The 27,471-nt window shown below is 41.3% G+C and overlaps 1 protein-coding gene across 1 annotated transcript in view; it reads left to right on the top strand.

Annotated features, from left to right (window-relative positions):
• Nucleotides 1-16,283: 16,283 nt before the first annotated feature.
• Nucleotides 16,284-27,471, top strand: part of NT5DC4 (5'-nucleotidase domain containing 4) — a 31,088-nt gene continuing 19,900 nt past the window's right edge. The window contains exons 1-2 of the mRNA XM_036905037.2: nucleotides 16,284-16,994; nucleotides 17,817-18,056. The gene's annotated coding sequence lies outside the window, so the exon portion shown is untranslated. The remainder of the gene's footprint in view (nucleotides 16,995-17,816; nucleotides 18,057-27,471) is intronic.

Here is a 27,471-nt window from a genome sequence, read left to right on the forward strand (position 1 = left end):
ACTGCTGATATTGTAGCCAGGCCTCGCCTCCCTTGTATTGTTGCTGAAGACCTAGATGGCAGGCAGGTTTCTACTTCCCATTCATTCTATTTCTAGAAGCAAGCAAATGTTCTCTAATTGCAGGCTTGAGCTGACTGCCTCAGCAGTGTTTCCCACTGTGCTAATTGGAAAAATATAATTTTCAACTAACTGTCCTGCTTTGCAAAATAATAGTTGGCAGCTGAGTTGCTAGTTTGGTTCCTGAAGTGAAATTGCACTTTTTAGTTGAGCACTAAGGATAATGGACCTCTGGAAATCCCAGGGAGAGCCTGTGCTGGTACAGGGACTATTAGAGATCAAACCAAACTTAAGTTTATAAGACCAAGTGCCTATTGATCTGATGTTTCTTTCTAGTTGCCTTTATTAAATTTAATTCCAGTTAAAAAATTTTTGGGGTGCCAGGTTCTGGGAATGTTAATCAATATTGCCTATTAGCTGAACAGTCATATGATGGGCTTTGTGTGCATGTTATTAATTTGGAAGGGAGGTAATGCTCTTTTAGCTGAGGTTGTGGCTTCTGGCAAGCTCTCCATCAGCCTAAATGTGGCTGGCCTTGCTTTTTGGAAGTACTGTCAGCTTGTGAGCATAGAGTTGGTGTGACATTTTTGTTTTGAATCTTTGGTTTTTCTTAGAATGGTTCTACTGTGTTCTTACATGAAGTTGTCTAGCATAGAGAAAGGTTTTAAATCCCACAGCCGATTACCTACCCAGAGGTAGGTATGCGAAGAGGCCGTTTCTGTGAAGGGTGGAAACTGCCAACAGGATGCAACTGCCCCATAGGAGGAAACTGTTGCTGTCTGAAGTGTGAGGGGAGCAATCTTAGGGACCAGGAGGGAACTGCGTTCCGGCCTGCAGGCTCCTCTGAGTGCCCCCTCTTGGGAGGCCACACAGGGAAGCAGCCAGCGAGAAGTGGGCTGGGGAGTCGCAGCCCCAGCGTCAGCACCTAGGGTAGAGGGCTGGGCTCGAGCTGCGATGTGAGAGCCTACCAGCCAACACTGGGGTGTCCTTCCGATTTCTCCATTTTAAATCTGTGGGGTGAAAGCTTGAGACTGAATGGCCTGTGCCCCAGCAGCCTTTCTCCCTGTGGCCTTAGAAGCCACTGATGAATCTTACCTTAATCAGTCTTTATTAAGGTGGTTGTAAAATGGTGGTTTTCTATTTGTCTCCTTTCTTGTGCGTTTATTAGTTGGCATTCTTTGGTAAAGGATAGCTTTTTCTTCTCCCTCACCACTTGGGCCAGGAAATGTGGTTTTGCCGCTGGTGACCACACACCCTGCTGAAAGTTGGAGCTGGGTTCCTAAGAACTGGTGGTATGGGTACTGTGTAGGCAGCTAGCGTGGGCCACAGTCCCAGGTCCAAGCAGTCTTATTGCTGCAATTGAATCCATGATTTACTTGAATTGTAAAAACTTGAGGAAGAATAGGGAGGATTAATTAGTGTTTTGAACATGAGAGGATGAGGGAGAACAACCTGAATTCACAGGTGGTGTCTGGTGTTTCAGGGTTGCCCTTCTGAGATTACAAAGGCCAGTGGCGCTCATCACTGGGGGGACACCGGGCTCACCTGGAGAGCTGAGGCCTGGGGTTCACCCAGGGCTGCTGGGGTTTTATTGGTGTAGGAGTGACCTGGGAATCAGGATTTCTAAAACTATCTTGGGGATTCCTGTATGCCTCTAGGGTTGAGAACTCTACAACAGGCAGTCTAAACTGGTCACGGGTAAGGCAGTTACATACCGTCAGTGGGAATGCAGGAGCTCAACCAGGTATATGGGCATATCTTGCTTTTGAATCAGCACTTTGAAAAATGTGCCCGCTGTTAATGTTCAGCCACATGGCATGTTTGTAAATTTGATTCCTTCACTTCCAAAAAGACTTCCAAAGTCCATGCTGACTCATCTGGCAACCAGGCTTAGAGTGCTTCTTAGGACTTTAGTCACAGACTCATTTGAACTGTAAAAACGGAAGCACCTCTTCCTATCTTATGGATGGAAGAATTTCCGAGTAACAAGAGGTGAACTGGTAAAAGTGACAGCAGTTGCTACTATGTACTGAGCCCTTCCACTGAAATCTACACAGTGGTTGCATTTAAGAAAAGTTTATTCAGTCTTACTGTGAATCATGACCCCCATAAATGATAGTCAGTTTATCAGTGTATTCTGATAAACTGCAAAGCCCTTCATTTGGGAACATCTTACGTACTTTTTTACAACAGGAGGTGGGTGGCACATAAGAGGTTATACTAACCAATACGTCACAGTGCTCTCACAGAAAAGCAGACAACATTCTGATGCCTTGCCTGTGTGAGAGGAAGCAACGATCAGGATTGCTAATAACTCCCCTAGAGGGTTCCACTGTGGACCAGACTAGTTTCTCTTCTTTTGAGCATTCCAGGTGGTTTTTCTCTTGTGCGGGGTGAGGACTGAGGGCTGTGAGTGCTGTGGCCCAGGCAAACGGCTGCAGGGCGTCCTCAGCACACCAGGGCGTCCTCACTGTACCCGGGGAACCAGCCTGGCTGATTGGCCTCGCTGGCGTAGGCCTTTGCCTATGGCCCCCCCCAGGGGAGCCACAAAACTTCACTTAATTTCACAAGCCTTTCCCACATCCCCAGTACTGTGTTACATACCAAATATGAAGTAGGTCTTTAAAACTTAAGATTTGATGTGAAATATTTCAGACATAGAAAAGGTTATATAAAGAATAAAATAATGAACACTCTTGTACCTACCACACAGTTTAAAATATTTCAGGGCCTAGATTGTTTCCCCCTCATTCTGCTCAGGATGACTGACTACTGACTGAATTTAGTGTTTATTATTTCTTTTTATTTTATCATTTTATCCCTAAATAATACATAACATTGTTTTGCATGTTTTCAAGCTAAATGTAAATAATCTTGCTATCTGCATTCTTATACAAATTTACTTTTTTTGTTTAGCATTGTGTAGTCTGATTTGCAAGCATGATTATAATGAAAATACTGCCATTTTCTGGATGCATGGCATGCAACTCTGGCATTCCCAGCACGACCCCGTAGCCTAGGGCAGCTTGGCCTACCCTGACCACGGAGGAGCCTTGAGGCATGAAGCTTTCATAACAAACAGCCTAAGGCTGGGTTTGCTTCAACCCTGTGTAAAAGGGGGCTCCCGATCCTAACTTACAGTCCTTTCTATGAAACATGAGTAGGTGCCGCAGAATTGCTGGGACAAGCAGATGAGAAAGGTGCTTTGGGGAAGCAGGAGAGGCTGTTCTGGGCATTGGTTTTGTAAAGCCGCTGGGCTAACACCAGGCCGGGGCTTGCTTCGTGGTGGGTTCTTGCTGAGTAGGCTTCCTGGCACTGAGGAGCAGCCAGGCATCTCAGGAAGGACTGTGGCTATGGCAGGCCAGCCTGCAACACCAGGCACTTTTTGCTCTGATAGTGGCAAATTATTTCCCAGACAAAATGCTGTTCCATGGCCCTTGCCACCTACAGCTGCGTGTGTCCTTTACTGGTCTGTCGGCCAAACAGGCAGTGAGATCCTGGCTTTGCCTAGCCATGGGTTCTGAGTTCCTGTCTTAAGTCAGGATTTAAGTCAGATTTCCTGAGCCTTCATTTCTTTGCGTTATAGTAGGTCTGACAGGACTTTTGAATCCTGAGAGTGGGAAGAAATTATAAGGATGTTATGAAGACAAATGAAGAATCCATCTAAGATATAGGAGGCAAATTGCTTCCAATGACACAAATACTTCTCTCCAGATTTCAAGATCCAGGCTCCTAGCAGCTTCCCTTCCACCTCCTCCAGGAAGCCTGGTGCAGGAGATGCTTGTGTGCATCTTGGAGCTGTATTCCCTCTTTCCTCTCAGCAGCCTAGATTTCTGGGGAGGACTTAAGTGGTTCCTGCTCTAAGCCAAACAAGGCAAGCTGGTTCTGTCCTCCTCTAGGATGAACGTGTGAACAACTGTCGTCTAATCAGAGTGAACCTCAGGACTTTTGCTGGGACCTGGGGGCAAATAATTATCTGCTGTGAGCCCCAGGTGTCCACCTGTAGTTCCCATGGAGAAATACAGGGCAGAGCCAAAGAAACAGGTCCTTGTATGATCACTGACCTACTGGAGGAAGCCTCCCTGTAGACTTCCTGTTAGCTGGCTCTACAAATTTCTTTTATTGTTTCAGCCAGTTTGAGTTGGGTTTTCTGTTTCTTGCCTCCAAGACTGTCCTAACTGGTATCCTTGAATTACCAGTCACTACTTTGAATTGAGCTGTTGTCCCTGACATAGAGGGAGAAGACTTGGCAATCACAACCCAGGCCCTTCTGAGAATTCCAGAACCTCTGGGCCATAGACTCTAGCAAGGGGGCAACCCTGACCTGTTTGTCCCAGGAGTCTGGGCAGAGTCCAGGGGTGAGGGGGCATAAGTTCCTGGTCCTGTGAGAGGTACCAAATAGTCCTGCCTATGAGAATTTGATAGGCTCATTGGGCTTAAAAGGTGAATTCCCTGTAGGCTATCTATATTCAGCTTCTCTGGCATAACAGAAGTCTGGATACCCTGTCAATAGTCATAAATGTCCCATTCCCTCATCCTCCCCCTAACCCCACTTAGCAATACCAGCAGTTCAAAATACTGCTCCTCCTCCCTGTTTTTGCTTTTTGTGGCTCCTTTGCTTTGGGTCTCACCAGATGATCCTGGGGATATGGTTCCTTGTCCTATCAGGTGCCTTTTCTCCTATCAGCCTTAGGCAGCCATGTGCCTGCCCGCCCCACCTAGTGTGGGGCTCCCTGACATGAAGGTGGAGCCTCCCTTGCCATGGATTCTGCTCAGGTCTCTTGTTTCTTTCCCACCTAATCAATCAATCAATAAGATTAAGTATCCTCTATGAAGAAGTAAAAGAGAGAGGCTGGAGAGCAAGAGCATAAACTGATTAAAAGGTAATGCAGAACTACAATAATGAAGAGTTGGTCCATATAGTCCAAGAACAGACATCAGATCACTGGGAAGTCCCCAAATAGAGCCAAGTGTGTATGATATACAAGAATTGACTGTAGGGTAAAAGTGGTATTTCAAATCACTGAGGATTCTCAGTGATTCTCAGCTGGGGGTGATTTTGTTTCCCAGGGGGCACTTGGCTATATCTGGAGACATTTATAGTGTCAAAACTGAGGAAATGGTACTGGAATTTAGTAGAGGTCAAGGGTGGTGCTAAACCTCCTACAATGTACAGGACACCCCCACAACAAGGAATTACCCGACTTCACCTGCAGGTAGTGCCACTGTTGAGAGACCCCGGGATAAATGAAATAATTAGAACAAGTGGCTTAATCACTCAGGAAGAGAAAAATGAAGTTAGATTCTGAGTCATACCACCACAAAAATAATTTCAAATTAGATAGAAAATAAATTTTAACAAGGAGGATATTTAATAAGACCTTTAATAAAATTTAGAGGAAAACAGGTAAGTTCATGGTATAAAGACTTTTTGAACCACCCAAAAAATCAGAAACAGTAAAGGAAATACTAATAGATTTAACTCCATAATCTTGAAAAAAAAAACAGCATAAAGACAATATAATAAACAAGATTTACAGCATATGTGATGAAAGATCAGTATTCTTTTTTTTCATATAGGAATTTTATTAGCATTGAAAAAAATTAAACATTTTGCAAAGATTTTTTTCCAGCTTTATTGAGGTATGATGGACAAATAAAAAGTATGTACTGAATAACATACAATGTGGAGTTTTGATATAAATGGTTCTGTAATGATTGCTACAATTAAGCTAATTAACATATTCATCACCTCGCATGGTTAAATTAACATCTGTGTGTGTGGGGGTGGGTGTGAACACTTAAAATCTACTCTTAGCAAAATTTCAAGTATATAATCTATTATTAAACAGTTCATCGTCTACATTAGCTCTCCAGACCTTACTCATCTTATAATTGAAAGTTTGTACCCTGTGACCAACATTCTCCCCATATCTCCCACCACCCAGTCCCTGAAAAACATCATTTCTAAAGTTTTTTTTCTCTGAGTTCAATGTTTTTAGATTCTACATGTGAGTGCTATCACGCAATATTTGTCTTTCTGTGTCTGGCTTATTTCACTGAGCATAATGTTTCCAGCTTCATCCATGTTATCACAAATGGCAGGATTTCCTTCTTTTTTTGTGGATGAATAATATTCATATATATATATATAAGCATAATATATAGATATCACAATTCCTCATCTAGTTACCTATCAACAGACACTTTGGTTGTTTCCAAATCTTGGCTATTGTGACTAATGCCGCAGTGAACTTGGCGGTGCAGGTATGTCTTTGAGATCCTGATTTCATTTCCTTTGGATAAATACCCAGAAATAGAATTGCTGGATTGTATGGTAGTTCTATTTTTAATTTTTTGAGGAACTGTATTGGCTGCACCAATTTACATTCCCACCAACAGTGCACAAGTGTTCCATTTTCTCCATGACCTTGCCAACACTTGTTATCCTATCTTTTTGACAGTAGCCTTCCTAACAGGTGTAAGGTGGTATCTCTTGTGGTTTGACTTGGATTTCCCTGATGATTAGTGATGTTGAGCACCTTTTCATATATATACCTGCTGGCCATTTGTATATCTTTAGAGAAATGTCTATTTAATTCCTTTGCCCGTTTTTTACCTGGGCTATTATTATTTTTATAATTACTATTGAGTTACATGAATTTCCTATATATTTTAGATAATAATCCCTGGTCAGTTGGATCATTTGCAGATATTTTCTCCCATTCAGAAGGTTGCCTTTCATTTTGGTGACTGTTTTCCTTTGCTGTGCAGAAGCTTTGTACTTTGGTGTAGTCCCACTTGTTTATTTTTGCTTTTGTTGCCTGTGATTTTAGTATCATCAGAAAAATCATCACCAAGACAACAAGGAGCTTATTTCCTGTATTTTCTTCTGGAAGTTTTATAGCTTTAGGTCTTTAATCCATCTGAAGTTTATTTTTATATATTTTTTGAGTTTATATATTTTTATATATAGTATAAGATAAAGGTATAATTTAATTATTCTGCATGTCCAATTTCCCCAATAGCATTTATCCTTTCCCCATTGTATATTCTTGGCATCTCTGTTAAAAATTAATTGACTATATATGGTTGGGTTTATTTTTGGTTTCTCTATTCAGGTCCATTGGTCTATGAGTCTGTTTTTAGTATAGTACCATACCGTTTTGATTACTATAGCTTTGAAGTATAGATTGAAGTCAGGAAGTATGACACCTCTAGCTTTGTTCTTCTTTTCAAGGTTGCTTTGGCTATTTGGAGTCTTTTGTGCTCCATATGAATTCTGTGATTATTTTTCCTATCTCTGTGAGAAATATCATTGAAAATTTTTTTTTTTGGTATCACTGATATACAATTAACATGAGCAACATTTCATTGAAATTTTGATAGGGATTGCATTGACTCTATAGACTGCTTTGGATGTTTTAACAATATTAATTCTTCCAATTCATGAACACAGGATATCTTTCCATTTATTTGTATCTTATTCAATTTCTTTCATGTTTTATAGTTTTATGTTTTTATAAAGTTTTTGGTATACAGATCTTTTACTTTCTATGTTAAATTTATTCCTATTTTTTCCTTTTTGTTGCTTTTGTAAATGGGACTGTTTTCTTAGTTTCTCTTTGAGATAGTTTGTTATTATTATATAGAAACAACTGAGTTTTTATGCTGATTTTGTCTCCTACAACTTTACTGAGTTCATTTATTAGTTCTAAAATTTTTAGTGGAATCTGGGTTTTTCTTATATATATTTGTCATCTACAGACAACTTTACTGCTTTCTTTCCATATGGGTGCCTTTCATTTCTTTCTTTCTTTTTTTGCTTAGCTAATTGCCCTGGCTAGGACTTCCAGTACTATGTTGAAAAGAAGTGGGCATCCTGTCTTATTCCTGATCTTAAGGAAAAGTTCAGTTTTTGGTCATTGAATATGATGTTAGCTATAGGCTTGTCCTATATGGCCTTTATTGTGTTGAGTTATATTCCTTCTAGACCCACTTTGTTGTGAGTTATCATGAAAGGATATTGAATTTTCTCATATGCTTTTTCTCCATCTGTTGAGATGTATGTTTTTCATCCTTTACTCTCTTAATGTGGTGTATCATGTTTACTGATTTGTGTATGTTGAATCATTTTTGTAACCCAGGGATAAATCCCACTTGATCATGCATGATGTATAATCTTTTCCCCCTTGAGCTTTATTGAGATATAATTGGCATATATGGATGATCCTTTTAATGTGCTTTTGAATTTGGTTTGCTAGAATATTTTTTTCTTGGGATGAGAACTAAGATTTACTCTCTTAGCAACTTTCAAATATTCAATACAGTATTATTAACTAGTAATTAACTTGTAGTAATATATTAATAATTAACTTGTATTTAATTAATTAATTTTAAAAAACATGCTATATATTATATCCCCATGACTTATGTATTTTATTTATTTGTTTGTTTATTCTCCTTTTTAAAAAAAATTTTGGTATCATTAATCTACAATTACATGAGCAACATTATGGTACTAGACTCCCCCCATCATCAAGTCCCTACCACATACCCAATTACAGTCAGACTTATGTATTTTATAACTACAAGTTTGTACCTTTTGGCTCTCATCACCTGTTTTACCCACCCCCCAGCCCATCTCTGGCTACCACCAATCTGTTCTCTGTATGTATGAACTCTTTTTAATACACATATAAGTGAGATCATACGGTTTTTACCTTTCTCTGTCTGACTTATTTAACTTAGCATAATGCCCTTCCATGTTGTTGCAAATGGCAGGATTTCATTATTTTTATGGCTGAGTACTCTTCCATTGTGTATATATATAGGTACCATTCATTTTCTTTATCCATTTATCCATCAGTGGACACGTATGTAGGTTGCTTTCATGTCTTGATTATTGTAAATAATGCTGCAATGAACAAGGGGGTGCATATATCTTTCCAAGTTAATGTCTTTGTTTTTTTCAGATAAGTACCCAGAAGTGGAGGTTTGCTAGTATTTTTTGAGAAATTCTTATCTATGTTCTTCAAAGAAAATTGGCCTGTAATTTTCTTTTCTTGCAGTGTCTTTGTTTGGCTTTGGTGTTATTGTTAATATACAAAGAGCACTTAGAAATAATTAAGAAAAAGACAGTAGCCTGCAATAGAAAAATGAGCAAAGGAAACATGTGACTAGGAAAGTTATCTAAAAGAGACATACATATGGTCAATAAACCCATGAGTAATATTAATTTTAGCAATAAGCAGAGAAATGCAAAGTTAAAGGTAGATACTGTGTCTACTTGTCAAACTGGAAAAGATGAAAAAATGATAAAACCCCATCCATGTTAGGGAGGGTTGAAGAAATGGGTACTCTCATGTACTGGTGAAGGAATGTAAAGTTACATTTTGGGGAGCAGTGTTCAATATTGTCAATAACCTTAAAAAAAAAGTAATCATGAAAGTGAAAAAAAATCCCTACAAGACTGCTCACTATAGCACTGTTACCGTAGATTAAAAACTAGAAAACCTCAGTGCCCAATAACCAGGAGTCAGTTAAACATCCAGTCATTGGAATACCATGTAGTCATTCACAATAATGTAACAAGAGTGTAAAAGGATAGTTCACTTGGAAAAATGTTTATTTATCCAGAGGGAGAAAAGACAAAATGTAGTAAGTATTGCTTTTGTAAAAGGAAAAAAAATACATGTATGTTCCCATGAATAGAAAAAACACTATTTAAAAGTAAAGACACCAAACAACTAATGGGATTATGTCTGGTTGAGGGGGATTGGATTATGTATATATTTTTGCTATGTATTTACAAACATTTCTAAATGATACTGCTCTGTGATAAAAACGTTATTCAAAAATTTATAAGCAAGTTGTAGAGTGTGAGCCAGGCATGGAGTGCTCTCCCAAGTGTTTGTCTCTGGTCTGTGCACCAGCCCGTCCCCTCCTCCTCTGTGGTCTCAGTTTTCTCATTTGTAAGATGGGAGTGGGACCATCCTAGATGCTCAGATGCCTACAGTTCACAGCTGGTGCTGTTGAAGGCTGACAAACGCTGTGAGGATTTCATGCCAAAATATTTGCTCATTCTTCTTATTCATTAGTAATTTGTACTGTGGGTCTTACAAGTTTGTGACAGAAAATTTACCTACCAAAGGCTTACATGTATGTTCCTTCCTTCCTTGGGCTTTTGCTCAAACATAAAGTAGAGAGGTGACCAAGCCCATTCTAGAGCTCGGCAAGCTGAAGTCCAAGGAGAAGGACATCACTTGGATGCTGGACGTCACTTGGAAGTAACTGGGCTCTACTGACCCTGGGGCCTTTGTATGTGCAGGCACCCAGAGCTCCTTTGTTATTAGATCACTGAGGAATCAGAGTCTGAAGGGGAGAGAGTCTGTGAGTGGCAGAACAAAAGCAGTTTTATCAAAGTAAAGTCTTCATTTAAAAGAGGCTTCTAGGACAAAAGAAGTCCCCAAACTCCTGGGGAAAGGATTATCTTGCTGGTTGATCATCAGGGAATATCACTTAATTTGCTCCAGGTCTCAGTAGGGAAAGGGGAGGGGGTTTGGATGACCTGATGGTATCAGCTGAAAAATGCTAAGACTTTTACATTTGACAAGCATTTTTCAAGCCCATATTCTGCAAAGTGCAGGGAGAAAAAGGAAACAGAAGAAATAGTGTTATGCTAAGTGTGTTCATCCAAGTAGCTGTTTACCGGGCCCTCTCGGTTTCCTGATAGAAGTATAACAGGAGCCCACATGTAAATGTGATTTTTCTAGTAGACACATTTTAAAAAGCACAAAGAAGCAGGTGAAATTAATTTTGGTAATATATTTGATTTAACCGAATAGATCAAAAGTATTATTTCAACATGAAATCAATATAAAAATTATTGGAAGACTTCGTATTTATTCTTTGATATCTGGTGTGTGTGTTAAACTTAGAGCACATCTCAAATGGGACACCACACCTTGGGTCTCAGTTGGCCCCATGTGGCCAGTGACTACAAGATGGGACAGTACAGCTCTAAGCCCTCCGAGGTGGGCAGGGCTTATTTCCCCTCTTACAGATGGACAAAGAGAGGCTCAGAGGGCCTACCAGTGTCCCTGGCAGAGCAGGGACAGACACCCCCTTTCCCTCTCCTTGACTGAGGCTTCCATTCCATCCCCTCTCCTCCACAGGCCCAGGTGCAGTCCTGGCCTCTGGAGCTCACAGGAAGGTGGGGGGAGGAGGGGACAAACAATTGAATTCTAGCACAGGGGCTGTCAGATAGTGCAGCGGGGTTGGTGCAGAGTAGGGAGGGGACCTGGGGGCTGCAGGAGACAGGTCAAGTTGTCGCTCAGCAACAGGATTGCCTGGGCTGTGGTCTTGGGCAGACAGGTCTCCCTGATAACAGAGAACAGATTCCTGGTGACCTTCTCAAAGACCCACCTGCCCATCTTCCATGGCCTGTGGTGTTTATCATGTACAACATTTTGTGTTCCTGTGAAGTTTGGCCCCTCCAGAGAGGCTTAAAGTGCTCAGTGGAGAGAAGGGAAGGCATCCATGTAAATAAAGATGATAATATTATATGATGATAACATGAGTGCATTTATGATACAATGGTACATATATATTATACGATGATGGTGCTGTGTGAATATCTGCCCAGGGCAAAGTGTGGCAGTATTTCCCCAGCATCCATGGAGGGAGGATGGTACACTACACAGTATTCCCTGTATTGGAGTCCTCCCCCATTTTCCCCAGGCCCTGGTTGACCTTCAGGAGGACTGCCCCCAAACGCCTAGGGGTGACCACTTGAGAGATTATTTGATGTGATCCATGAATTTAAGTGATTTTCTAATGAAAACTTTATTAAAATAAAAGCAACCATATACCAAACATTAATTCTCAGCTCTATAGACAAAAATGTAGGCCAGGAGACAGAGCAGAGCAGGCAGGGGTCCCACAGGAGGAGGCTGTGCTGCAAGTGAAGGGGTACAGAGGACTGTGAATGCACTGATGTGCGGGCCAGGTCCAAGCCTGCCCTGAGGTTCTGCAGAGACCCACAGAGATGTCTCCAGGAGCACCATCAAATCTAACACGCTGTGGGTAATTGTAATAATGCAGCTAGTTCTCTCTAGCATCAGTATCGCCAGTCAGTTACATCTTTCAAGTGCTTTCCTGAACTGATATAACATTTTACAGCATGACCTTGAGCCTGGGTGATAATATATTCCTGTCTTTAAAGTTACTGAGGAGATGAAGTGTAATAGTTTAAATGAAAGCATTTTGTAAAACCGAAGGCTACAAATAGATGTAGGTTGTTACTGTGCTTATCATCATTATTAATTTTCTTTTAACCTAGCTGCAATGGATATTAATCTTTGGAACCTCTGAACCTCTTCTCATCAAAAAGCCCTTGTAATCTTAAATTCCCTGGATAAATATATGAATTTTCCCTCACCCCAGGGCCACCTTCTCATTTTGACATCTATAAATCCACCTTGAGCTGCAAGCTGGCTGAGGCTGGAGCTCCCTGCTCCTCTCCATCTTGTCCACTCCCCTTCTTACAATCAGGGTAAGGAAGGTGTTCATCACACCCTTTTGAGATTGGGTGTTAATGACAGTTCCTGTTGGGCTGCCCTGTCTCTCACTCCAGGACTAGGAGGCCAAGAATGGACAGGTACTGGGTGCAGGACGCCAGCCCAAGAGTGAAGAGTGAGTGAGTTGAGGACAGGGCCAGGGGCCCTTTTGGCCTCCCACCACAGATCCGGGGCAGGCTGGTGGCCCGGGCCCCTGTCCACACTGGGTGGGGGCACTTGCTGGGTGGGGGTCCTGGGGGCGGAGCATGGAGCTGACTGGCTGTCATGGCTTTTACTTTCTTGGGTCTGCTTTTCCCCACGTTGCTCGTCTATTTCCCCATAGGGATGAATACCAAATCTTGAAAATAAAATGGAAGCTTCTTGATGAAGATGTCCTGAGCTCAGGGCTGGCCAGCTGGCCCTGCTCAGAGTGATGACTAGCGAATGTCCAGCCTCTTTAGGGCAGGGAAAGAAGGGGTCTCCCTCTGCTCACTTTTGCCTGTTACCCCTCGGTGCCTGGGTGGAGGACATGGAGAGGAGGAGAGAGGCGCTGTTTGCTCTCCTTTCTGAGCCTCCATCTAGTCATGCCCTGAATCCAAGGGCGCCAGCTGAGCCATTCTTTTCCATCATTCATCCAGAAAGAACCAAGCACACATACATGAGGACATGTACCCCTGAATATCTGGTTCTCACTCAAGACTCCTTCTTCTACTCATTGAGGTATACTTTGCATAGTAAAGCGTACCTATCTTAAGTGTGCGATAGGATGATTTTTTACAAATGTAAGCACCAGTGTAAACATCAGGGTAATCAAGAGAGAATTACCTTTGTACCAAGATAACCCCTTACCCCTGGCAGTCCATGTCTCCCACTTCTGCTTTCTGTCACCAGAGTTTTGTCTTTTCTAGAATTTCCTGTACATATTTCATGAAGTAATATGTATTCTTTTGTGTCTGTCATTCAGCATAATGTCTGAGATTCTTGGGCTTTGCTGTCATATCAGTAGTAGTTTTCTTTTCATTGCTGAGTAATATTCCATGTATGAGTATACCACATTTTTAAATTGCCCTTTTGTTTTTGACTCTGCAAAAGATGGACTATTGAGCCCTCGCCCATCACCATGGGGGCGACTCTCCAGGCCCCTGGATGTCTTCTGTATGCACTGGATTTTTATCTTCCTGCTAACCTGGGGCCCCTCCTTTGCTTTAGCTGTGTTTCAGGGCAGAGCTATGCTTCAGCTGGTTGTTCAAGATTATGTTAAAAAGAACCATTTATTGTACATGGAATATAAAGTAACAGCAAGAAATGCCAAATAAAAGGCTTAAAAAATATGCGAGTCCTGACAGCCCACTGAATAAGATTCTCAGCTGACTTTAGCAGATTAACAACTCCTCACCAAGTGCTTCTTCAAAAGGCTATGCCTGTTGCCAGGATGCATTTTACTATATTTTTTCTCTTATGTAGACACTCATATATTTGTAGATGTATCACATTTCTTTTTAAACAATTTTAAACTTCAGGGACATTTAAAAAATATATGAATATGGTAGAACAGGATTCAAATGGCACAGAAGAATGTCAGATGAGAAGAAAGCCTTCCTCCTCACGTCCTTCTCATTTCTCAGGGGAGCCACGGAGCACAGGTTGGTGAGAACAGCCAACATTTACAAAGTCCAGGATGCAGGTTGTATGTAACCCAGACAAAACTAGGTCTCCACGTTCATGCCTTGGATAGTAATACGTTCAAAAGAAACACAGATCTGGCTTCACGTCTGAAAATAGTCTAGGTCTCTTGAGAGCACTAAGGAGAGAGGTTCAAGCACACACACGTGTCTCAGGCAGGATTCTTGGTTGTAAGCAAGAAAAGTCACTGTTTTCTCCTAGACAGTTGTAGGTGCTCACATAAGCTCTGGGCAGCTCACAGCTGGGCTGCTTCAGACAAGACCATACGTACAAATCACAGCACAGAATTTGTCTGGTTGGAGTATCACAGCCACCAGGGTGGGTGCTGGCAGCTTCAGGTTGCTGAGACTGCTGCCCTGGAGGGTGAACGTTTTGCCACATGGCTGCCCTGCGGGCTGAGTGGGCTTTACACAGTGCCTAAGGTCTCGTTATGATTCGACTACGGGGTGAGTCCATCCGAGTGGGGGAGCTGTACGTCTGCAAAATGAATTGGGAAAAGTGAGCCAAGGGGAACGTCAGCTTCTATCCTGAAGGGGATTCTGCCTTCTAAAGAGGTGCAGATGCTGGATGCGCAAAAGAATGAAAATTTCCTTTGACAATCCCACCCTACTGAATGCCTTAGCAGTGCGTTCATCTGTGCCCCATTCTCTCTCTTCCAGACTTCCTGTCTCCTTAACTCTCCATCTTGCTTGTCCCATTTCTACCGCCTTGTGGAGTTACGGCCTTCTTTGGGTGGCGATAAGGAACTCCAAAAGCTTATGCTTTAATAATTTTGTCCCAGCCACATACACAGATAGGAGGGATCAAAATAGGTGTGCATTTTTCACACAAGAGTTTTGCGCATAGTTTTGCACCTTGATTTTTACAGGTAGGTTGAAGATTGTTCAATTTTAATACAAATAGAGAACTGCCTTATCCTTTTTGATGGCTGAATATTGAGCAAACCATGATTTATTTACTATGTTGTCTCCTGATGAACATTAATGCTGAGAGGTCCTTAGAAATTCAAACAGTGCTGCATCCTTGCACGTGTGTATTACTTCCTGTAAGAGGGACGTTGCTAGTGCTGTGGGGGAAGCATTCCAGCCCCTTGCCCACTCCCCTGGGTGTGAAGTTACGGTGGGCTGGGTGGGACCACAGGGGCTGTTTCCAGAGGTCTCCATATGCCTTGTGGGTGGGTGTAGAAACACGAGTGAGGCTTGGCAGGAAATCTACAGTGAGAAATGTTTCAACCCGAACAGCAACAGTAGCTCAAGACACAGCTTTACATTTGTCGTCCCACTATGACCAGCAGCCATTACCTGGAGCTACAAGGCTTAATGAAAGACCTACAAATGATTAAATTAGAGGAAGTGCAGAGAATGACAAATACCATAGGATTTCACTTACATGGGGAATCTAACAACTGAAAGCAAAGTGAACAAAATTGGCAATGGGCTCATAGGCCCTGAGAAGTGACTGGTGGTTACCATGGGGGAGGGGCTGGGGTGGGTGGGTGAAGTAGGTGGAAGGGATAAAGAGGCACAAAACCTCAACCATAATATAAATTAGTCACAGGGATGAAAGTGCAGCATAGACAATATAGTCAGTGGTTCTGTAACACCTTTCTGTGTTGACAGACAATAACTGCACTAGCTGGGGTGAGGATTTAATGACATAGATGACTGTTGAATTACTGTGTTGTATACTTGAAACCATGTAATACTGTATATCAACTAAATTTCAATTTAAAAAAATTCATAAAATTAGAGGAAGTGTTTGGGACTTGTTTGGCGACATGGCACCATATCTCTTGGATGTTTTTATAGCCACTGAGCAATTCAAATCCTCATTATTGGGGATAGATTTGGAGGCTGGTCCTTCTACTTTAAGAGTGCAATAAAGGTTGCTGGTTGCCTGACCTCTCAGCATTCACTCTTCTGCATGCAGCAGCCCCTTTCCCTCCAGGAAATTCGTATCCAAGGTCTGGTGGTTTCTGGGGAGGCACCCCTCACTAGCCAGGGTGTGAGGGCATGTGACTCCACCTGGGCCAGCCAGACCGGCTCTCCTGGATGTTGACTTCCTCATGCAGGGAGGCTAGAACCAGTGAGAGCTCGCTGGTGCTGACTCATGTGGGAGGTGTGGCAGGTCAGTTCTTGCTCCCTGGGCCTCTATAGCTGCCGTTCCTCCTGACTTTCGTTTCCGCTGTTTGATTCTGTGATCAATTCTGTGGCTTTCTTCTCAATGCCTTTTTTGGCTTAGGTTACCCATGTTGACTCTGTTGCCAGAAACCAGCAAGCCTGAACTTGACCTCTGGCTTTTGCAGTAAGGCAGAAACAGAAACCACAGGAACCCCTACCCCCACCCCAACTCCTTAGGGCCTATATCTGCCCAGCTTCTCCTGCTTTGGTCCAGCAGAGTCTGTGCTCCACCTCTGCCTCCTGCCTGGCCCCCTCCAACACAGCTTCTTCCTCCCTGCAGAGGGTCTGCTTGATCACCTCATACCTGCTTCCCTTTTGCACTGAATCTGGGACCTGTGGCCAGAGCCAGCCTTGCTCTTTTCCTGCATCTCCCCTGCCTGAACCCGCCTGTGTGCGCCCTCCACGGCCAGGCCCTGGCACTCACCCAGATCAGACACTGGAGTCACCTAGCCCCAGAGATTGGGCTCAATTTCTCCCCAATCCTGTGGCTTTCCCCTGGTCACCCTGAGGCCAGGTAGGAGGGTCCTGCTGGGGTAAAGCTGGGTGGGAGTGGGTGTGCACAGCTGAGAGAGGGAAGGGAGAGGTAGAGGGAGTCACTGGGGAAAGAGCAGGGTGCCCCTAAGGAAGGAAATGAGCACACAAAAGTGAGCTCAGCAGGCACATTCCAAGATCCAGCGCTTAGAGGCTCCCAGACAGTTCTCCCTCCTTAGCTAGTCTTTTGCCAGCCTGGGTTAATACAGGATCTTTGGCTCCCTTGTGAAAATTAAAATAGTGGAATTGTGAACTGTTGAAATCCAGGCTGTCACATGAATTTGTTTATATCAAGACTTAGCAAAGTGTTAAGCACACAACGATGACACAGGTGTTTTAAGAAAAAAGAACAGATCAGAAAGCCTGGATTTGAGGCCCAGCTCCCCACTCACTTTGGGGTGACCTTACACACAGCATTTGAGCATCTGGGCACCCTTCTCACTGCACAGGGCTGTTCTTTACCCCTGAGGGCTCCTTGCAGGGAGGAAACCAGAGTCGGGGCTATGAGCAGCTTAGCTCCTTCTCCTGAAACAAGGCCCAAGCTCCCTGTCCTCAGCAGGCGTGGGTGCCGTGGGCCTCACTGCCCCGAGTCTGGGACTTGTGGCTGGGTGGGCAGGGGAGCAGAAGGTGGGATGAAGGAGTTTTCTGGGCAGGCTTGTTCAGACAGGGCTGGGGCAGAAGAATGGGGTTCTGCCTTCAGACTGTCAGCCCATGATGAGACCCTGGGTTCAGAGCCACAGACACAGGCTTCTTGGGAGTCTGTCTGATGCCCCCAAAACTCTCTTTGGTGCTCTTTGTTTCCCAGTGCAAGGCCTTCCAACGCGGACCAGCTGTGAATGGGCCCTGAGGCCCACCGGGGGAACAGCCGTGACGCTGAGATTGGAAGGGCCTAGGAAGGCCCCCATCTACTCAGAATTTAGGTGGACCGCAGACACACCCTTGCCTGCCTGAGAGGAGGCCTCCATCCCTTCTGGGACAGATGAAGGCAGAATGCCGAGAGGCAGGGCCTGGAACAACAGCGGGAGGCTGGTGTGGCTGGAGGAAGGTGAGCAGGGGAGAAGGGGTGAGGAGGTGGGAGGGGTCTGTGGCCTGGGGGAGAGGCGGGATAGGCAGCAGCTGCCAGGCCGTGGTGGCCAGGAGATCAGGAATAGTCCTTCCTCCCTTCCCAGGAAGGCTTCCACCCAATAAAGTTTCTTAACAGATCCTTGTGTCCAGGAATTTATAATCTGACAATATTTTTAATGAGAGAAAAAAGCTAGACTTTCTTATTACATTAAAGTAGTGACATTAAAAATTTTTTTAGCTTTATAACAGTAACACAGTGTGCAGAATTTGGAATCTTTGTGTATTGCTGGTAGGAATGTAAAATGTAAAATGTAAAATGGTACAGATGCTGTGGAATTAGGCATAGAGTTACCATAGGACCCAGCAATCCGACTTCCAGGCATTTAGCCAAAAAAATAGAAAGTGGGGACTGACAGATAAGTGCACACCCACATTCACAGCATCATTATTCACAAGAGCCAAAAGGTGGAAACATTCAAGTGTCCACCAACAGATGAATGGATAAACAAAATGTGGCTTATACACACAATGGAATATTATTTAGCCATGAAAAGGAATGACATTCTGGCACATGCTATAACACAGAGTCTTGAAAATGTTGTAAGGGAAGCAAGTCTTATACAAAAGGTATTTTATTGTATGATTCTGCTTACATGAAAAGAGACAAATTTATACAGACAGAAAATAGAATAGAGGTTATCAGGGGCTGGGGGATGGAGGAAATGATTATTGTTTAGTGGGTGTAGAGTTTCAGGTTGGAAAGATGAAACATTCTGGAGCTGGATAGTGGCGATGGTTGCACAACAATGTGAATATACTTAATGCCACTGAACTGAACACTTAAAAATGGTGAATGTGGTACATTTTACGTCAAGTTTATTTTACCACAATAAAAACAAAGTAATACATGCACTGGGTAAACATAATATATTAATAAAAGTAAATGTTTTCCATTTGACCTTCCCCAGCCCCTCCCTGCAGTGCCCAGCCCTGGTCTCACTCCTCAGTTACCCTTTGTTAGCAGATACCAGTGGATCCTTCCAGACATTTTCTCAAGATGTGCTTATTCTTTTTCACTTCTTATCTTTATACAAATAGAAGTGTGCTGTTGGCTGTACCATGACTTGTTTTGTCACTTGGGAACAGCACAGCCATCTTTCTGTTTCAGACCACCTACCTCATTCTGCAGAGCACTGCCATATTAGAATACACCATAATTTGACTAGTTTTCTGTTGGTAAGCATTTTGGTAGCTGTCTTTGCTCTGTAAACTATGCCGCACTAAATATATATTTTTTCTTTTTTTTGTAGATAATTATTTTTTATTGAAGGGTAGTTGACACACAGTATTACATTACATTAGTTTCAGGTGTACAACATAGTGATTCAACATTTATATACATGACAATTCTAGGTACCAGCTATCACCATACTAAGCTGTTACAATATCTTGACTATATTCATTACATCCCAGTTACTTATTATTTTACCACTGGAAGTGTGTACTTTTTTTTTTTTTTTTGTGAGGGCATCTCTCATATTTATTGATCAAATAGTTGTTAACAACAATAAAATTCTGTATAGGGGAGTCAATGCTCAATGCACAATCATTAATCCACCCCAAGCCTAATTTTCATCAGTCTCCAATCTTCTGAGGCATAACAAACAAGTTCTTACATGGAGAACAAATTCTTACATAGTGAATAAGTTCTTACATGGTGAACAGTGCAAGGGCAGCCATCACAGAAACCTTCGGTTTTGCTCATGCATTATGAACTATAAACAGTCAGTTCAAATATGAATACTCATTTGATTTTTATACTTGATTTATATGTGGATACCACATTTCTCTCTTTATTATTATTATTTTTAATAAAATGCTGAAGTGGTAGGTAGATACAAGATAAACGTAGAAAACACAGTTTAGTGTTGTAAGAGAGCAAATGTAGATGATCAGGTGTGTGCCTGTAGACTCTGTGTTAATCCAAGCTAGACAAGGGCAATAAAACATCCACGTATGCAGAAGATTTCTCTCAAAACAGAGGGGGTGAGGTTCTAAGCTTCACCTCTGTTGATCCCCAATTTCTCACCTGATGACCCCCCTGCGACTGTGCCTGTCTTAGGTTGTTCCTCCCTTGAGGAATCTTACCCGTCTCTGGCTAACCAGTCATCTTCCGGGGCCATACAGGGAAATGTAAAGTTGGTAAGTGAGAGAGAAGCCTTATTGTTTGAAATGGTTAGCTTTTTATTTCTTTGCATATTTATGCCCTGTGGCTTCTATGCCCAGCATTTGTCTTGAGGTATCTTTACCACTTGGAAGAATTATGATACTCGGTAAATTTGATATGAGGCACAAATTCTATTTAAGGGTTGTAATTAGGAAGGAAGAAGAAAAACTATAGAAGTAGCAGGCAGCAGAAAACCTGGGAAGATTGATTATTTCTTTGACATATCTTCTTGTAGAGTAACTTCAGCATGTATAGGTTTTAAGCTACTACTTAAATTGCGCGCACACATTAACATAATAGGAGTATAGTTACATAACCAAAGCATACCTGTAATTACCAGCCATCTCCAGTGAAACCAAGAAAACCAGTTAGGCACCTTAGGCATTTGTGAAAACTTATCTATGATATGGTGGATATTGTCCAACTGAACTTGAACAGTCTGAGAGAAATCAGACAAATTAAAACAACCCATTCCTGGGGAATGTTCACATCCCTTATGTTCTTTTAACAGTAAATAGTCTGTAGTTGTAAGATTTTGGAGCGCTACAATTTGCACTTATCCTAATTCTTGGTTGAGTTCCAACAGTATAGATCCAGTCAAATTTGTTGTTTTACTGTATGCACAGGCCAGCTTAGATATCTCCTTCATTCCCATGGCAATCCAGGAACTGGTGGGATGAGTGCATCTACAGCTGTAGCAGTGCATGGATCTTTGTTGGGGTTTTTTGATGATCATCTTCTGGCATGAGTCTTCCAGAGAGTGCTGATGTTGGAAGTTCTTTTTCATATTGTATCTTAGTTCATTTTTGAGGTAGCCCAATTAGGCTTTGATCCTCTGTATAAACACAAACAGACCCTTTGCTTACACTTTTATATGTCCTTTATACTCTTGTGTAGAACTCATTGGAGGTTACCACACAGGAACTGCCCCTTTTTTTTTTTTTGGTATCACTAATCTACACTTACATGACGAATATTATGTTTACTAGGCTCTCCCCTATACCAGGTCCCCCCTATAAACCCCTTTACAGTCACTGTCCATCAGCATAGCAAAATGTTGTAGAATCACTACTTGCCTTCTCTGTGTTGTACAGCCCTCCCTTTTCTCCTACCCCCCCATACTAAATATCTTTGTATGCCATTTTAATTATCTGTTGTGTAAATTCCCAGAAAAGGAATTTCTGGGTCAGAGGGCATGTGTGTTAAAAGTGCTGAGAGGTATTGCAAAACTGCCCTGCAAAAAGGATGCATCTATTTACATTCCTGCCAGTGGACACATTGGTCCTCCCTCCCTCTGTTCCTTTCTTCCTTCCTTCTTATTTCTTCCTTATACCTAACAGACAAGCAACACCTTTACTTTTCCCATAGTCATGTAACAGGAGTAAAATAAAATGTACATTACAGTTTCTCATAATTTGGTAGTTCAGCTGGTTCTCTGGCATCCAACTACTGGGTCTATTCATCATTTTCCTTTGTAACATCACCTTGTTACACTAGCATTTTGTGTGTTTATATGGCTTAAATTATGTTGGAACATTTGGGTCTGATGCATGCTTTTTGTCTCACCAATGCTAAGTTAAAAATACATCTTTCATTCTAAGGGACGACTGTTGTGCTCAAGGTACAATTTTGTTTTTGGTTGTAATCATGTTTTCTCTTTATGATAATTTCCCTGTGGTTTTTAATTTCATTTTTTGAATACGTAACACTTATTCAATTGCACGACTCCCAATCCAAAAATATGAGCACGTGTGCCATGAAAGGTTTCTCTCTCCCTTACTCCTTACCTCTGGTTCCTATCCTCTATAATCCTGTTTTTGGCTTCTGATGTGTTATTCCAGAGTTTTTAAAAATACAAATACAAGCAAATATGAATATGGATTCTTATTCCCTCTTTGTTACCCAGAGTGTCATATAACCTCTTTGTTCTACAGCTTCCCCCCTTCCCTAGTTATTGGTATACCTTGGAGATCTTTCTTTATTAGCAGATGGAGAACTTCCTCATCCTTTTTCACAGTTGTGTGTATAAGGCATTCTATTCTGGAGGGACTTAAGTCATTTAATCAGACCTCTACTGAAGAGCATTTATTTTGCTGTTTTAAACAGTGTTGCGAGGAGCTTGCTTGTACATGTGGTGTTTTGGACGTTGTCAATTCAACCTGAAGTATAATGTGGAACTTTCAGGTCAAAGGATTTCTCTTAATTTTGACAGATGCTGGCATATTGCCTTCCTGAGGGGGTTGTCCAATTTACACTACCACAAAGTATATGTGTGAAAGTTCCTCTTTCTCCACAGCCTCACCAAAGGGCAGATTACCAACTTGCTAGATTTTTGCCAGTCTGATAGGTGAAAATTGGTATCTGTAGTTTTATTTTTTTAACTTGTTGTTATGATGTGTGTATTAATTTTATTTTTAAAAACTGGCAAGCATTTTTAATATGGTTCTAAAAATCATGGCCTTAAGCAGAAAGAGGTAGATTTCTGTGTTCTTACATAAAGGAATGTCCAAATTAACAAATGATTTGTTACTGAATAATATGTACACCATGATGTTATGCATATATATATATATATATATACACACACACACACATATACGGTGTCTATGTATTTGTGCATAGGAAAAGGGTATCTGTGTGTTAGTGCTTTTGTTTTCTTTGGATGAAATAATTTGTGGTTTTAATATGCACTTCTCTTATGATTATGATTGATAATCTCTTATCTATTTAAAAGCCATTTGTGTTTCTTTGAATTACTTGTTATTTTTCCTTTTTGGATTACTGATATCCTTTTAGAAGCTATTTCTATATTAGGGAGATCTGGCCTTTGTGATATGAGTTGCAGGCTTCCTCCCTGTAGTTTGTCATGTCTTTTGGCTTCGCATGTGGTATATTTCATTGGTACTTTTTTTATCGTGATTGCTTTAAGCACATTTTTAACATTTTTGAAATAATTTTAGACTTAAGAATTACAAAGATAGCACAGAGTTCCTGTGCCCTCCTCACAGTGTCCTCTAATATTAATGTCTTTGATAATCATAGTACCATTACAGAAACCAGAAAATTAATACTGACAGAGCACTGTTATCTAGCCTATAGATTTTATTTGAGTATCCTTAAATTTTCACCTAATGTTCTTTTTCTGTTCCAAGATCCAGTCCAGGACCCCATTTTTCACTTAGATGTCATATCTTCTTAATTTTCTCCTATCTATGTCCATTTCTTGCCTTTGATGACCTTGACAATTGTTGACAGAAATGGTCAGGTATTTTGTAGAATGTTCCTCAATTTGAGTCTGTTCAAGGTTTTCTCATTATTAAAGTTATGGCTTTGAGGGAAGAATAACATAGAAGTGATGTGCCTTTCTTATTGCATCATATGGGGTACATGATATTAACTTTGATCATTTGTTAAAGAGTGTCTGCCTTGTCCCTCCATTGTAAAGTTACTATTCCTTCCCTTCCCTCCCTCCAAGTTAACAAGCATTTTGGGAGAGATGATTTGAGGCTATGCAAGTATTCTGTTTTCCCTTAAACATTCACCCACTAATTTTACCACTCATCTATGGGTCTTGTCTGCAGCCAGGACCAGCTACACAATTTATGGGGCCCTGGAAAAAATGAAAATATAGGGCCCCTTCTTGCAAATATTATTAAGAATTTTTTATAGAATTTTAAGATAGTGACAGTAGAGCATTAAACTACGCACAGGACTTTCATGATTACTGTGAATTCTAATGGTGATTTTCTATTTCCTTCAGTACTTCTATGCTTATTAATTGAAAATCTTCTGTAAAGAAGTGCTGTCCCTTCTCTCCTGTTTATTTCATTTATATCAATAGGAATTCATGGATATTTATTTTATTTTGGGGGTTATAAGCCAATGCTATTATTTATTTTGCTTCTCAAATTATTTCAACGTTGGCCATTGGGAGCTCTTTCAGATGGCTCCTGTTTTTTTGTTTTTAATATGCTCTCATCTTTTTATTAAAAAAATTTTTTTTAGTATTTCCTTACTTTCCAGGGGCACAGTATGCTCCAGGATCATTTGTATTATCTCTGTCTCCACCCTGAAATCAACCACTCTCTAAGGATTTCTGATTCCTTTTATAGGAGAATGGTATTAGAAACCAAGGTCTGGATGCTAGGTGTGCTCACAGCTACTGGGGTGTCATTGCTTTCAGGCCCTCTCAGTGGATGGAACTAGGAAATACTGACCCATATAATATACACTGTAATCTATCTATCTATCTATCATCTATCTATCTATCTATCTATCTATCATATATTATCTATGTATCATCTATCTACAAATGAGTTCATACTGATAACTCCAAGGCCAATTCAGCACTACAGGTTTATTCTCACTTTTTCTCTTGCTTATTTGTAACTTCTTTCTCTGGGTCATTGCTTTTAAAAAAAGAACTTAATATTATGGGAAATGTAAAAAATACACTGAAGTACAGAGAATAGTGTAAAGAATCCTGTGTTCCTATTACACAACTTTAACAGTTATCAACATTTTGCCATTTATTCCATCTGTCACCTAGAGTTTTTTTCCTGGAGTATTTTAAAACACACTCCAGGCATCATCATCGTATCATTTCACTTATAAATTTTACAAATATAATTGCTTAAAAAAATTAGTAAACTAGATGTTTTTGAGTGGTCCTAGGTTTACAGACAGGTTTCCCACGTACTCTTTGCCCTGACACTCGCAGCCTCCTCCACTATGAACATCCCTCACCAGTACATTTATTACAACTGATGAACCTACACTGACACATCATAACCACCCAAAGTCTATACTTCAGAGTTCACTTTATATTATATACATTATATACATATATAGAAACAATATGTATATATACATGTGTGTATACATACACACATACATACATACATATATATATACACACATACTTTATATTGTTGAATATTCTATGACTTTGGCAAAATTAAGACTTCAGAATGGCTTCTTTCACTTAATAATATGCATTTAAGTTTCCTCCAAGTCTTTTCATGGCTTGATGGTGCATTTCCTTTTAGCACTGAATAATAGCCCATTGTCCTGATGTACTGTAGTTTATTCATCACTTACTGAAGGACATCCTGGTTGCTTCCAAGTTATGGCAGTTATGAATTAAGCAGTTACAAACACCTGTGTGAAGGTTTTTGCTTGAAAATAAGTTATCAGTTAACTTGGGTAAATAGCAACATGCATGATTGCTGGATCATATGGTAAGAGTATGTTCAGTTTTGTAAGACACTGCCAAACTGTCTTCCAGAGCAGTTATACTATTTTGTATCTCCATCAATAATGTCCTGGAGCTTTTGTTGCTCCACATCCTTGTCCACATTTGTTGGTGGTGTTTTGGATTTTGGCCATTCTATGAAGTGAAGTGGTATCTCATTATCTTATGGGTTAATCCCCTAATAATATATCAAATGGAGCATCTTTCCATGTACTTATTTATCATCAGTATATCTTCTTTAGGAGGTGTCTGTTCAGGTCTTTTGCCCATTTTTACATTGGATTGTTTGTTTTCTCACTGTTGCATTTTAATAGTAATTTGTATGTTTTGGATGACAGTCCTTTATCAGATGTGTCTTTTGCAAAGATTTTCTCCTAGTTTGTGGCTTGTTTTGCCTTTCTTTTGACATTGTTTTTTAATTAATCACTTTAAATATTTTTAACTTCATTTTTTAAGGCTGGAACGCAGTTTTCCCTTGTCCTTCAGTAGGTTTTCAATCTCTGCCTTCTTTCCTCCTGTAGCTACTGTCTCTACCTTCTCATAGCTTGGTTCATTCAACAAACACTTAATGAGCACCTACCATGTGCCAGTCACTGTAGATGCAGTAGAGACAATATTGAACAAAGCAGATAAGATCCATGCTCCCTTGAGTCCACTTGAGGGGTAAAATCCACTATATGCATATGAATTCACAAAGAAATACATATTTGTTATTTTTTTAAATGGACAAAATGGAAGTGTGTAAGGTAGGATGTGAATGTTCTCCCCCTAACAGAATCCCACTCCTCTGCAATCTCTACAGTTAACAGGTTGGGGTGGAGACTTTGGTGGTACCTTTGGCATGTCAGGCAAAGCTCAGGTTGTGTGTGGCAAGCCTGGCTAATGTATTTCCAGATGAAACCAGCCCTGGCTGACATGTGATACCTGAGTCAAGGTGTCCCCATACCAAAAAATTCTGCTTTCAATGGGTCTGCCTGATGCTGCCCACTGACCTTGAAGTATTTAAGGCTGCATTTCCCAAAATGTATTCCTTGGCGTCCTGGTCTGGGAGACTGGTCTAAAATAAAAGATGCCATGGTCAAAGAAGTTTGAGAAACACTGTCTATCATATTCCTCTCTTGGGGGCTCGTAATACATATCAGAACATTAAAGCTCTGAGAGGTCCTGCAATGACAAATCCTGTTTATCCCAGTGTTTCCCCAATTTATATAATTATCTCACCTTTGCTCCATGGCGCCCCAGTGATCCCTTGTTGATATCAGGTTTTCTGGGACACACCAGGGGACCTGGGAGCTTGTGCTAGTCCACCTGGATGTGACTTCTGCACAGAGTTCAGGTGGGTAATCAAGCAAAGCGTCCCAGATCAGTGACTCATTGACACGGTGTCCTATGCAAATGTACTGTGAATGTGGCATTTCTTCGGGGCCTTTTGAGTTTTTCCAGGGTGTGAAGAAGGCCTCTGACAATGTGAGCTTCCCCTGACAATCCCAGCAGCAGGTTCCCGATGGCATAGGCCACCCTTGCCACCACCACCTGTGCAGGGACATTCTATACTCAACACCTTTGCTCGTATAACTCAGTATTCACTGTGGGCTCCAGGCTTATCTAGACATAAGCTTGGCTGAACCCAAACCCCATGCCCTCTAGAAATCCAAAGTGCTCTCCAGACTGCCACCATTTCCCTCTCCCTTGGAACTGTATTCTTGTGTTATCTCTGACTTCAGCTCTGGTCCCACTGTTGCTTCCCTGTTCCACGCATCCAGATGGTAAATGTCAGCCCTTTAGATTTCTGAAAAGGAGCCTGCTGGTTCTGCAAAGGTGTGGGAGGCTTTCTGAGGGTTTGGAGCAGACGTGGGGATATGAGGCAGACAGTGGAACAGAAGGTGGCCCTGTTTTAGGGTGCCCTATCTTGGG

This window comes from Manis pentadactyla, chromosome 2, assembly GCF_030020395.1.
Source record: "Manis pentadactyla isolate mManPen7 chromosome 2, mManPen7.hap1, whole genome shotgun sequence".
Classification (NCBI taxonomy): Eukaryota; Metazoa; Chordata; class Mammalia; order Pholidota; family Manidae; genus Manis; species Manis pentadactyla.